The following is an 11,926-nucleotide window of genomic DNA, read 5'->3' as shown; positions in this document are numbered from 1 at the left end:
ACCCTGTTCCTCATCTGTAAAATGAGCTAGAGAAGGAAAGAGCAAACCACTCTTGTATCTTTGCCAAGAAAACCCCAAAATGGGATCGCAAAGAGTCAGACAAGACTGAAACTGTTGATCAACAAAAAAACAATGCAGGGGAGGAGAAAAGGGGCAACAGTGTAGAAATAGGCTGTTTCAATCCTAGATCACAAGTGTTAGGCAAACTCTTGTTTTATCACCTTCTTATCTGCAAAGATGGTGGAAGCAAAGAGAGGAAAATGTATAAGAAGACAGGACTGAGTGAAATGCACAATTATTAACCATAACTATGAATGAGAATTTATCCATAAAATGGAAAGACTAATAGAATGGAATAGAAAACAGAATCTAACAATATACTGTTTGTAAGAAATACACTTAAAATATTAAAATTCACCTATCATCAAAATGAAGAACTGGAATAAAATTTATTATGCTTCAGGAGAAATGAAAAAATCAGAGGTAGCAGACTTCAGATTAGATGTAACAATCATAATTTCATAAAAGGCTGTAGTAAATATAGGTATAATAAAAAGATATACAAAAATACATTATACTTAAGAGTACCATAGATAATTAATCAATAGCAATATTTAATATATACATACTAAAAAGCACAGAATCTGAATATGTAATGGAAAAGTTCAGCAAATTACAGAGAAAAACAGATAGAAAACTATAATAACAGGAGACCTCAATGTACCCCCTTTATGTCCTGGACAAATAAATCTAACCAAAAGATAAAAAAGAAGGAAGTTAAGGATCTGAAAAGAACTTTTAAAAAATGATAGATGATAGATCTCTTGCAATTATTATATGAGAATAGGAAGAAATTTACATATTTCTCAAATATATGGGTCACCTTTACAAAAATTAGTCATGTATTGGGGCATTCCTTAATAGAAAAAGAATACTGTTGGAGATACTTTGTAAGATGTAGTCAGCTCTTCATTTTCCAGGTATGAAAGTCATCTTCTTTATCAATCTGAATTTCTACAATGCAAATTTTTAACCTCAGGTTAACTTTGCCCAGCACATTCCCATGCACCACCTAGATATGCAAAATAATAATTCTGTAATAGGCTTGTCCTTTAGGAAAACTTCTATATTTCTGAGGATGTATGGGCCCAGAACACAAACATTCATTGAACAACTAGGACTCCATTTCTGATGAGGTTCAGAACACAGCTATTGATTGGTAAGAGAGAATCAGAGCTACACAGTCAATATAGACATAAAGGGACCCAGGATTATTCCTGAGGGCCCCATAAATCAAGACTGAGACATCCTGGCTACCCAGAGGTGACAAAACTGGCTAAGGTTTAGGCACAGATGGGAGAACTGATGTCAGTTCCCAACCTCTCACTCTAGAGGCTAGATACAGAGAGATCTTGCCAATGCCTTCCCTTTTAAAGTTAAAACTTTTTAGAAGGGTTTGAAAACCAAATTATCTTGGCAGAAGGGAAAGAATATGCTATACAGTTCTTACAGAAAATGCAGGCTGTGATTACTTTAATTTTAATAAATGTTTAATTGATGCTTTTTAAAATATCATTATGACTTCATAATGACTTCCTCCACCTCTATAAAAACTCTCTCTTATAACAAAGTGTCGTGAAGCAAAATGATCAGCATAGTAGTCATGTCTGCTAATGTATGCCTCATTCTGCACTTACACTTCATCATTTCTCTGGCAAGAGTTGAGAGGCATACTTTTCTTTTTCTGTTTCCTGCTTTTATTTGTTCTCCTTCTGAGTCTCCAGACCTCTTCATCTTTCCTCAAACACCTCACCCTCTCACCCATGCAATGCTTCTTCTCACTGTGGAGCATCCTTCTGCCCCATGACTCCATTCTCCTATTGGTGAGTTCTTCTCAGAACGGCCATTTTGCCAGCTAGCCTTCATTCCTCTCTTGCCTCTGCTTCTGACTCTCTGGACTTGGCCACCATGCCCCCAACTTTTCAACTTCCTTTCATATACTGTCTTCCCCCACTAGACTATACACTCCTTGAGGGCAGAGACCATCTTTGTTTTTGCATATAGATGTCATTAGTCCTCTTCAGAAAACCAAAGACAACAACAACAACATGCCCATCACAAAGTCTAGAACCTAGGCAACAATAACTGCTTGTTGATTTGACTTCTTTCAGTCCTGTAAAGTCTAGACTGAATCTGGATTGACTAGAGTTCTAGGGTGGTTTGGTGAGGAAGGATGGTGTTAGAGTGGGTTTAGGGGAAGAGAGTGTGATAATATTCTATGCAATCAGCCTAACAGTGCTGGTTTTGATGTGAGAGGACCTGATGCAAATCCCAGCTCTGTCACTTGGTAACTATTTGACCTAGGGCAAGTAACTTAACCCATGTAGGCCTCAGTTTCTTCATTTGTAAAATGAAGAAAATGGGATAATCTCCAAGGTCCCTTCTAGGTCTAAATCTATGATCATATGCCACAATTGATTCAACTATTCTTCAATCGATGGACACCCACTTTTTCTTCATTTCTTTGCTATTACAAAAAAAAAGAAAATTTATATTTTTTTGTATACATAGAGTCATTCCTTCTACTTTTTTTTAAGCTGACTAGAGTTATGTGCCTACTAGTGGTATCACTGGGTCAAAAGATAAATATAGCTTGGTGATTTTTCTAGTGTGATTAGAACAATCTTTGATTATTTTCTGTTGCTTTACTATTCATTTCTGCTCTGAATCAATGTTTTATGTTTCAGTGTTTTTTTCTTAGTCTGTTTTTTCTTAGTTTGCCAGCAGTTGAGTCACAGACTACAGTAGAAGCAAGCTAATTAGAGAAATATAAATCTGAGTAGGGGCAAAAATAAGTCAGAGAGCTTTATTGCCAAAAACACCAATCCAGCCCATAGACCATAAAGAAACCCAGACCTTATGGGTTACATTTGACTGCTGATCACCCCCTCTGTGTTCTTTTCTTTCCTTTTTCATCCAACCAGATTGGAAAAGACCTTTTTGTGGCCTTGTTTGGGGTTATGATAAATCTGCCTGACTGCAATTACGTATTTTGGGTTAACTCCTGCCATCAGGCACTATGATCATGGACAAAAAATTGTACCTTTCAGAATATCAGTTTTCTCAGCTGAAAAATAAAGGCAATAATATTTGTACTACCTAACCCCTCAGGGTTGTTGTGAATAAAATGCTCTGTAAGTCTTAAAGCGATGTGGAAATGAAAGCAATCATCATTATATTTTTCTTCATCTCCTAACCCAATTTTTGGCCTCTGCTCTTGCTGCAGGAAGTCACATATGCTATCTTTCTCTGTATTCTTACCTCTTATATTCCCTGTCTTATCGCTACCTCTTGCTTCCTTTTTTAGTTTGTCCTTCCCAGAGATGGTGATGCAAGGACAAGACTTAGTGACAGACTCGTCGCTGGCTGTCTAAGAAGTGGAAAAAGCAGAGAGAGGTTTCAAAATTATTGGATGAGGAAGCTTCGTTGCCTTTCTACACTCCATTATCTTTTGACTACTTAATTCAATGGATGGTGTAAGAGTTCTTTATGGAACAGAGTAAAGTAACCCTGCCTTCTCTCCATTACCTAGAAACCATCTTTCTCTACTTCGGAGGCGGATGAAGGAAAACAACAAAAGAAGATGAAAAGGAAAGAAGTGAGAGAGGAGATGGAAACTCAGAAGCATTCTCTTTGGAATATGGAATCAGGGAGCCAGACAAGCTAAGAAAGATACCACAAGAAAAACTCGCCTCACTGATAAATTGAATGAAAGAAGTAATGGGGTAGGAGGAGTAGGGGAAGAGGAGTTAAATTCTATTGTGTTTATTGTGAGATGGGGAGAAGTCAGACACAGAAGACATACTGTATAACCAGATGGAAACATATACTCCTACCAAAACATCCAAACCTGCTTTCTACTAGCTGGATTCCCAGTGGCTCAAGCAGGAACTGTAGTGTCCTAGACCACATCATCCCCTTTGTCAGCTATACTGCTTTCATGATGTCTGATATATAGAGGCAGCTGGGTGGCACAGTGGATAGAGAACTGGACCTGCAGTCAGGAATTCAAGTTCAAATCTAGTCTCAGATACTTACTAGCTATGTAAACCTGAGTAAGTCATTTAACTTCCTCAGTTTCCTCTTCTGCAAAATGGAGATCATAATAGTACTTACCTCTCAGGATTGTTGTGAGGACAGAACAAGATAATATTTGTAAAGTGCTTTACTAACCTGAAAGTAGTATATAAATGTCAGCTAGTATTACATGTTATATATATAGATGTACCCCATTTTATATATGTATATGTTTTACACATATTCACTCATACATATACTATAAAATGAAACCCATTTTGGGAAATTGGTTTTCAGAAAAGTTGGTTTTATCTAGCAAGAGGAAAAAGTTGAGAGATGCATAATAATAGTTTTCATAAATAGAAAGATAAGTAATGAAATTTCAATTAGCCACATATAAATTGTTTGCCTTGTAGATAAGCTATAGCAAATTAAAGTCATTCAATTTCAATATTGAACTGATTACTTAGTTGTATTTTTATTTAATGCTTGTGTCTGAGACTCTACTTGGCATTAAAAAGTACCTATGCAGTAGTGGACAAGATCTAAGTTCAGATCCTGCCACAGACACACTAATTAGCTATGTGACCATGGGTAAGTCATTCCATCTCTCTAAGCCTCAGTGTCTTCAGCTGTAAAATGCCATTCAAAGGGTGGTTAGAAAGATAGTCAAGATAATGGTTTGTTGCTTCTGGTCTTTTGGAGGCAGTTGGGGTTAAGTGACTTGCTCAGGGTCACTCAGCTAGTTAGTGTCTGAGGTCGAATTTGAACTCAGGTCCTCCTAACTTCAGGGCCAGTGCTTTATCCACTGCTCCACCTAGCTGTCCCCAAGATAGTGTGTATAAAATACTTTGTAAATCTTTGAGTGTTCTATATGATCTACTATTAGATGAATAGGGGGATACAGAAGTGATTGTCCCTTTGACTAGGTTATAATCTAGTAATTAATCTCAGACTTATGGCTGACTGGATAGAGCACCAAGCCTGGAGTCGAGGATTCATCTTCACGAGTTCAAATCTGGTCTCAGACACTTATTAGCTGTGTGATCCTGGGCAAATCACTTAACTCTGTTTGCTTCATCTTCATCTGTAAAATGAGCTAGAGAAGAAAACGACAAAACACTCCAGTATCTTTGCCAAGAAAACCACACAAGGGGTCATCAAGAGTCAGAACGACTAAAAAATGACTGACTGACAACAATAAATCTCAGACTTTCTTTTGCTTGCCATCTAGCATACTTCTGGACCACTTTCTCATTCTATTATTTTTCTTTTTATTGATATCATTTATTTTTACAATACCATCATTTCCAATTATATCTATCCCCCCCTCCTCAGTGAGTCATCCCTTATAACAAAAAATAATGGATTAAAAAAAAAGGAGTATTTCAAATTTGACCAAAGCATCAAGCAGGGTGCTTTTGATCTGACAGGGTGTCCCACAATGTTCCATACCCAGTCCTCCACCTCTGCAAATACTGTTAGTTTTCCTCACGACAATACAGTGAGGTAGGTAGTATAAGCATCATTATCCTTTTTTATAGATGAGGAAATTGAGGCACATGGAGCCTCTAAATTGCCTTTTCATACAGCTTATAAAATGCTCAAGGAATATAAATCAATATACATTATAGTACAGCAAACTTAATTTGGAAGGCAAATTTACTGCAATAAAAACATCCAAAGTCCAATGGAAACGACTTTCATCTCATTTGTTGCTAGCGATTACTCATCCTACAGCCTCTCTTCTTGAGTGCAAATAATCAACAGTTGAACATAGAAGTAACAGTCTTGTCCAATGGAGTAAGAGTCATTTGGTTTGCAAACCTGGATGACCTTACTGTAAACAGGCTGGGAGACACTGAAACATGTGTTACTGTGAGGTCTGGAGTCTCTTCCCCTTTGGGATGCTTTAGGAGGTAGAGAAGTAAAAACTGGAGATACATCCATCCCATGGCACTGGACTTCTTCCTTCTTCTGGATCCTAATCGTCATGGACAACAGATATCTGAAGAGAAAGCAGAGGACCTTTTAACCTAAACCAAAAGCTTCATGTATCAATCTCTTCAGCACGTATAGGGTTAGATTACTCCAGAAGGCATCGGGCATTTGATCTGGTGGTTGGTCTATGGTATAAATTGTTTTATTTATTCCAGGCATCAGGGAGCAGCAAAAGCCAGCAAACCCTGAAAACCACCCAGTGGCCTGGCACCAAAGAATATCTACCCAACTTGCTCTGTAGGGACCACTGTTTTACCCCATCTAAAAAACTTGGCTGTGAATATATCTTTTTTCTATAGTAATCTAAAGATTGCAGGGTTTTGCCAATATTTTTATTGGTTAATATTCACAAATATGGAGAGAAATTATTATTAATAACCAATTATTTGGATGATATCCAGTTCTCTTTTTCTAAAGTCCTGATTTTTAAAAGTTCTGTCTCTTGAAGGACATTGCTAATAATCAGATTGGACTAACTTTCTTGTTCAGACCCCACCCAAGTGGAGTAGCCATTGAGTTCTGCTCAGGCTTGGGGGTGAGGCATACATTCTTTGAATAGATTGCCCAAGGTTGGGGGGTAATCTGGGTAAATCTCTCTATCTAAGAGTGACATGATGTCACTCTCAGCCTCTTAGGAACACCTACTCTTCCAATGGTATATAAACTGTGACACCCCCCCACTTCCCCTTCTGTTCCCCCCCCATGATTGTCTTTGATCTAAGAGAGATGGCCAAATGACCATCCTTTTATTAATAATGTGCTGGCCTTTATATAAAATGATTAAATTACCCAGAAACTATGTGTCTTGAACCTTTTTAATCACCACAATATCCTTTAACAAAATAGATCTGTACAAAGTCCTGAATTTTTTTTTTTTTTTTTTGGTGAGGCAGCTGGGGTTAAGTGACTTGCCTGGAGTCACACAGCTCGTAAGTGTTAAGTGTCTGAGATAGGATTTGAACTCAGGTCCTCCTGACTCCAAGGCCAGAGCTCTATCCACTGCATCACCTAGCTGCCCCAAGTTCTGCATTTTCTAAGAACCCCTCAGCCCTGAGACTGTGCAGCACAGGGGAAAGATGTGGAGTCAAGGAATCTGAGTTTGAATTATGACTGTGATTTTGATCAAGTCACCTTTCCTCTCTCAGCCTCAGTTTCCTCATCTATAAAATGGTGGAGGGAGAGGGATTACAAAATAATTTTTCAGGCCCCTTTCAGCTCTATTGCTATGATCCTCTATCTTTTCCACTCCTTGGTTCCATATTCACCAGTCTTCATGCCCCTCCCGTATGCAACACATTTCTTTCCCTCACCATCATGTCTCTCTTTCTTGCAGACTAGACTGTGTTCATAGAAAACCATAGGAGAAATGTGCAACTGGAGTCAGTCCAAGGATCAACTTGGCCATCCAAGGTCTTCTTTTCTCTCAGGAGCTGCTATACAAATGTGGGTGTTTCCTTCCTTGGGGCCATGTTATACACACTTAGCTTGCCTGGGAAGCATAAATATAAGAGAAAGGTCAGTTCGAGTCAGCAGTGAGATGCAAGGATTCTATGAACTATGGCCCCTTTTCACACTACCTGTCCTATGTTGCTTTCCTTATTTCTAAGCTCCCTTCTCTAGTTGACCCTGCATAACACTACCAGACTAATCTTCCTCAAATGTTGTTTTTGTTGGGTCATGCTCCTGCTCAAGTTCTCTGGTGGTTCCCTATTCTTCTCAAATTAAATCTAAATTCCTCTGCTTGCTTTTTCAAGGTCCTCCTCCTCTCACTCAGTTTTCAACCATTTGCCATCTAGCATTCAACCTCATAATTCAACTGAACTGCTCTCTCCAAAGTTACCAATGATCCTTATTTGCCAGATTGAATGGTCTTTTCACAGTCCTTATACTTCTTGATCCCTTAGCCTTTGACATTATTGTTCACCTTCTTCTCCTCTCTACCGTCTTCTCTCCAGGTATTTGTGACACTTTCTCCTGGTTCTCCTATCTGTCTCATGGTTCCTTCTGAGCCTCTGTTGCTGGATCTTCATCCAGGTCACATCCAGTAACCATGCATGTTCCCAAGATGCTACTGGGTCCTCTTCTACCCCTATTCTGTCTCACTTGCTGATGTCATCAGTTCCCACAGGTTCAATTATCCTCTCTATGCAGATGAATCTCAGATCTATTTATCCAGGCCTAACCTTCTCTCCCCACCTCCAGTCTCATTCACCAATTGCTATTGTTCATCTCATTGACATACCAAGTTCAATATGTCCAAACAGAACTCATTATCTTTGGATCCAAAGCCTCCCCTTTTCCAAACTTCCTTGTTAAGCTATAGGTACTGCTACCCTTCTAGTCATCTGGGATCACAACCTAAGTGTCAACTGTCATATTTGTTTGCTTTCACCCCACCTATTGGGGATAATAAGGCAGAGAGAAAGGGAATAAGCATTTATATAGCACCTACTTCATGTCAAGCACTCTGCTAAGCACTTTAAAATATCTCATTTGGTTCTCACGACAATCTTTCAAGGTTTGATTGCAATCCCAGATTGCAATCAATCTGTTGCCAGGTCTTACTCACAACATCTCTCCAATCACATAGCTACAGCTCACATGGAGTCCTTCATCACTTCAAGCCTGCATTATTGCAATAATCTAGCGATTGGTCTAGGAGGCCCAATGGATAGAGCTCTGGGTTTGGAATCAGGAAGACCTGGATTTAAATTTGACCTCAGACACTTTCTAGCTGTGGGACCATGAGCAAATCACTAAACCTCTGTTTGCTTCAGCTTTCTCAACTGTAAAATGGGGATAATAAAAGTACCTAATAACAAGGTTATTGTGAGGATCAAAATGAGATATTTGTAAAGCACTTAGCCCAGTGCCTGGCACATAGCAAATACTATATAAAAACATCCCATTTCCCTTCCCTGTCTCATTCTAACTCATCCTCCATTCAGCTGCTAAAGTGATCTTCTTATAACATTGATCAACTCTTGGGACTCAACACACTCCAATGACTCCTTATTGCCTCCAGGATAAATATAAAAATCTTCTGTTTGACTTTTAAAGCCCTTCACAACTTGGTCTCTTCCTACCATTCCAGTCTTCTTAGACCTTACACTACTCTATATTCTTATGGTCTGGCAAAGCCTTCCTGCTGTTCTTCTCACACAACATTCCATCTACCAACTCTGTACTTTTTCATGGGCCTCCCCCATAACTGGAATGCTCTCCCTCTTCCTCTCCACCTCCTGTTCTCCCTGACCTCCTTTAAGACACTTCAAATGCTACTTTCTACAAGAGACGTTTTCTGGCTGCCTTCCTCCCCCCATTGCTAGTGTCTTCCCTCTGAGATTATCTCTCATTCATGAAATATATGTCTGTATATGTGTATATATGTATATAGGTGTATATATACATATGCAAACATATATATGTGTACACACACACACACACATATATATACACATATATATCATATGTTCATTATTATTTGCCTATTGTCTCCCACACTAGAATGTGAGCTCCATGAGGGCAAGGATCATGTTTTTGTCTTTATTTGTATCCCCAGTGCCCAGCACAGTGCCTGGAATATAGTTCTTAATAAATGTGCAGTGTTGACTGACTGATTCCATAATTCCACCTATTCAATACTATTTTCTACTATTCATTTATGTTTCTAACCTTCCTCTTCTCTCCTCTGCCCTCTCCTCCCCTCCCCTCTGAAACCCCCTACATCCCTCAGGACCTATTTCCAAGTCTTACCTTCTCCTAAAGTCATCTCAAAGTACCTGCCTACACTGATCCCTCTCTTCTCTGAATTCCTATTACATTTGTAATGCTCAGTTTAGCACTTAATTGTTATCTTGTGGGTGGGGGAGAGAGACAGAGAGAAAGGAGACAGAGAGAGGGAGAGAAAGAGACAGAGAGAGAGAGTTTTTTTCTTTCCTCAGCTGGTTACCAAACTCCTAGGGGGTAGAGATTGTGTCTTATACTTTGTATCCCCTACACAACAGGCATTAGCCATGCAGTGGGTTGAGTAACTGCATAATCCCCAGCCTGCTATGATTATGTGTTTGGATTGGCTCTAGGAAAACATCTTTAGAAAGGACAACTTACTCCCCAGAATCTCCAAATCTGATGTACACCAAAGCAAAAATAAAGTGATTTGGGGATCATTTGATTTTTAAAAATATTTCATAACTACTCCAGCTTCTCTGGAGAGCTGATTGCATGAATTTATATAGTGTTCATGCATTTGTGTTCTCTCCCATTTTTAGACTATAAATTCCCTAACATGAGAGGCATCATGATACAGTAGAGTGGATACTGGATTTGGAACCAGAGGGCCTGAGTTTAAATACTCCTTTTGTCACTTACTACCTAGCTGACCTTGGGTAAGTCTCCTTCTCTGTAAAATGAGGGTGTTGGATTGATGGCTTCTGATCTCTAAATCTATGATCATGTGCATTTGTATATTATAAAACCCTTTCTGAATCATATATCTCAGTATCTGCTCATACCCTACTGCCATGCCCTATTTTATCTGATCTCAGGAGCTCTCTTCTGATCTCTCAGGCTCTCTTCAGTCTATACTTAGATGAGACATGGCCTGGTAACAATGAGTGCCTCATGTTTTGAGGTGCCTCAGTATGGTGGATAGAGTGTTTGACTTCGGGGCAAGAAGAATTGCGTTCAACACTTAACAACAGTGTAAACCTAGGCAAGTCACTGTGCCTATATTTCATCACTTTCCTCACCTATAAAATGAGGGAAATAGACCCAATTGCCTCTAAGGACCCTTCAAGCTCACACTCCATGTCCTACAAAGTTGAAAGAACTTCAAAGAAGTCCTTTTTCATCTTAATTAAAATTCCCCCTACAGATTCCTGACAAGTAAATGGTCATTGAGCTTCTCTTTGAAGACATGAATACTAGGATATGGTGGGGCCATGGAAGTATACAATGGGACTAAAACCTTCCTCCTTCTGGATGCTGGGCCTCTATAAATACAATCTAAAGTGGAACTAGCTGATTGTTCCTTATTCTGCTTGTTTGTTTTCTCTCCATTAGCTCTCTTCTTATGTTGTGTTCCTTTTTGTGAGGCTCCACCTCCCAGACATAGCAGTTTCTTCTTTAGAAGAATCAGCTGGTTGGTCTGGGCAAGGTAGAACACAAAGTCTGGGACTATGACTAGGGGCCTTCCCTGAATCACATGTCCCTTGAGATCTTCCCCATGGCAACATGAGCGGCACATAAGGCAAATTGCTACCAACTCCTTGTACCACACTCTGGAATACTGAACTTTACTCAACAAGATTAACAAGGCAGTTTTCTAACAATCATTGTTGTTGGGTCATTTCAGCCATGTTTGACTTTTTGTGACTCCATTTGGAATTTTGTTGGCAAAGTTACTGGAATGGTTTGTTATTTCCTCCTCCAGCTCATTGTACAGATGAGGAAACTGAGGCAAACAGGGTTAAGTGACTTGCCCAGGGTTACCCAGCTAGTAAATGTCTGAGACCAGATTTGAACTCATGAAGATGAGTCTTCCTGACTTCAGAGCCTGCACTCACCTACCTGCCCTTCTAATAATTAGAATTGTCCAAAAGTGAAGCAGATTACCTCTGGAGATAGTGAAATTTCCATTATTTTATTTCAAGAAATGGCTAAATGACCATTTGGTGAAATTGTGGAGGGTATTACTATTCAGGTACCAGTCTAAGGCTCATTCTTAGAGATTCTATCATCAACCATTAAAATTGCAGAGCCTATGTGAAATGTGACACAGATAATGATCTAGGGAAGAAGGCTGAGAAGGAGCACCTAGGTGGATAGGAAAGCCAGGAAAGAGCAA

At 39.2% G+C, this 11,926-nt stretch overlaps 1 protein-coding gene across 1 annotated transcript in view; it reads right to left on the bottom strand.

Annotated features, from left to right (window-relative positions):
- Nucleotides 1–5,381: 5,381 nt before the first annotated feature.
- Nucleotides 5,382–11,926, bottom strand: part of KCNA6 (potassium voltage-gated channel subfamily A member 6) — a 28,222-nt gene continuing 21,677 nt past the window's right edge. The window contains exons 2-3 of the mRNA XM_027838900.1: nt 7,389–7,567; nt 5,382–6,085 (exon numbers count right to left, since the gene is read on the bottom strand). The gene's annotated coding sequence lies outside the window, so the exon portion shown is untranslated. The remainder of the gene's footprint in view (nt 6,086–7,388; nt 7,568–11,926) is intronic.

Source organism: Vombatus ursinus, unplaced genomic scaffold (assembly GCF_900497805.2).
Source record: "Vombatus ursinus unplaced genomic scaffold, bare-nosed wombat genome assembly UNPS02014830.1, whole genome shotgun sequence".
NCBI lineage: Eukaryota > Metazoa > Chordata > Mammalia > Diprotodontia > Vombatidae > Vombatus > Vombatus ursinus.
The sequence above is the reverse complement of the archived record's forward strand: the minus strand, read 5'-3'. Positions and strand labels throughout refer to the sequence as shown.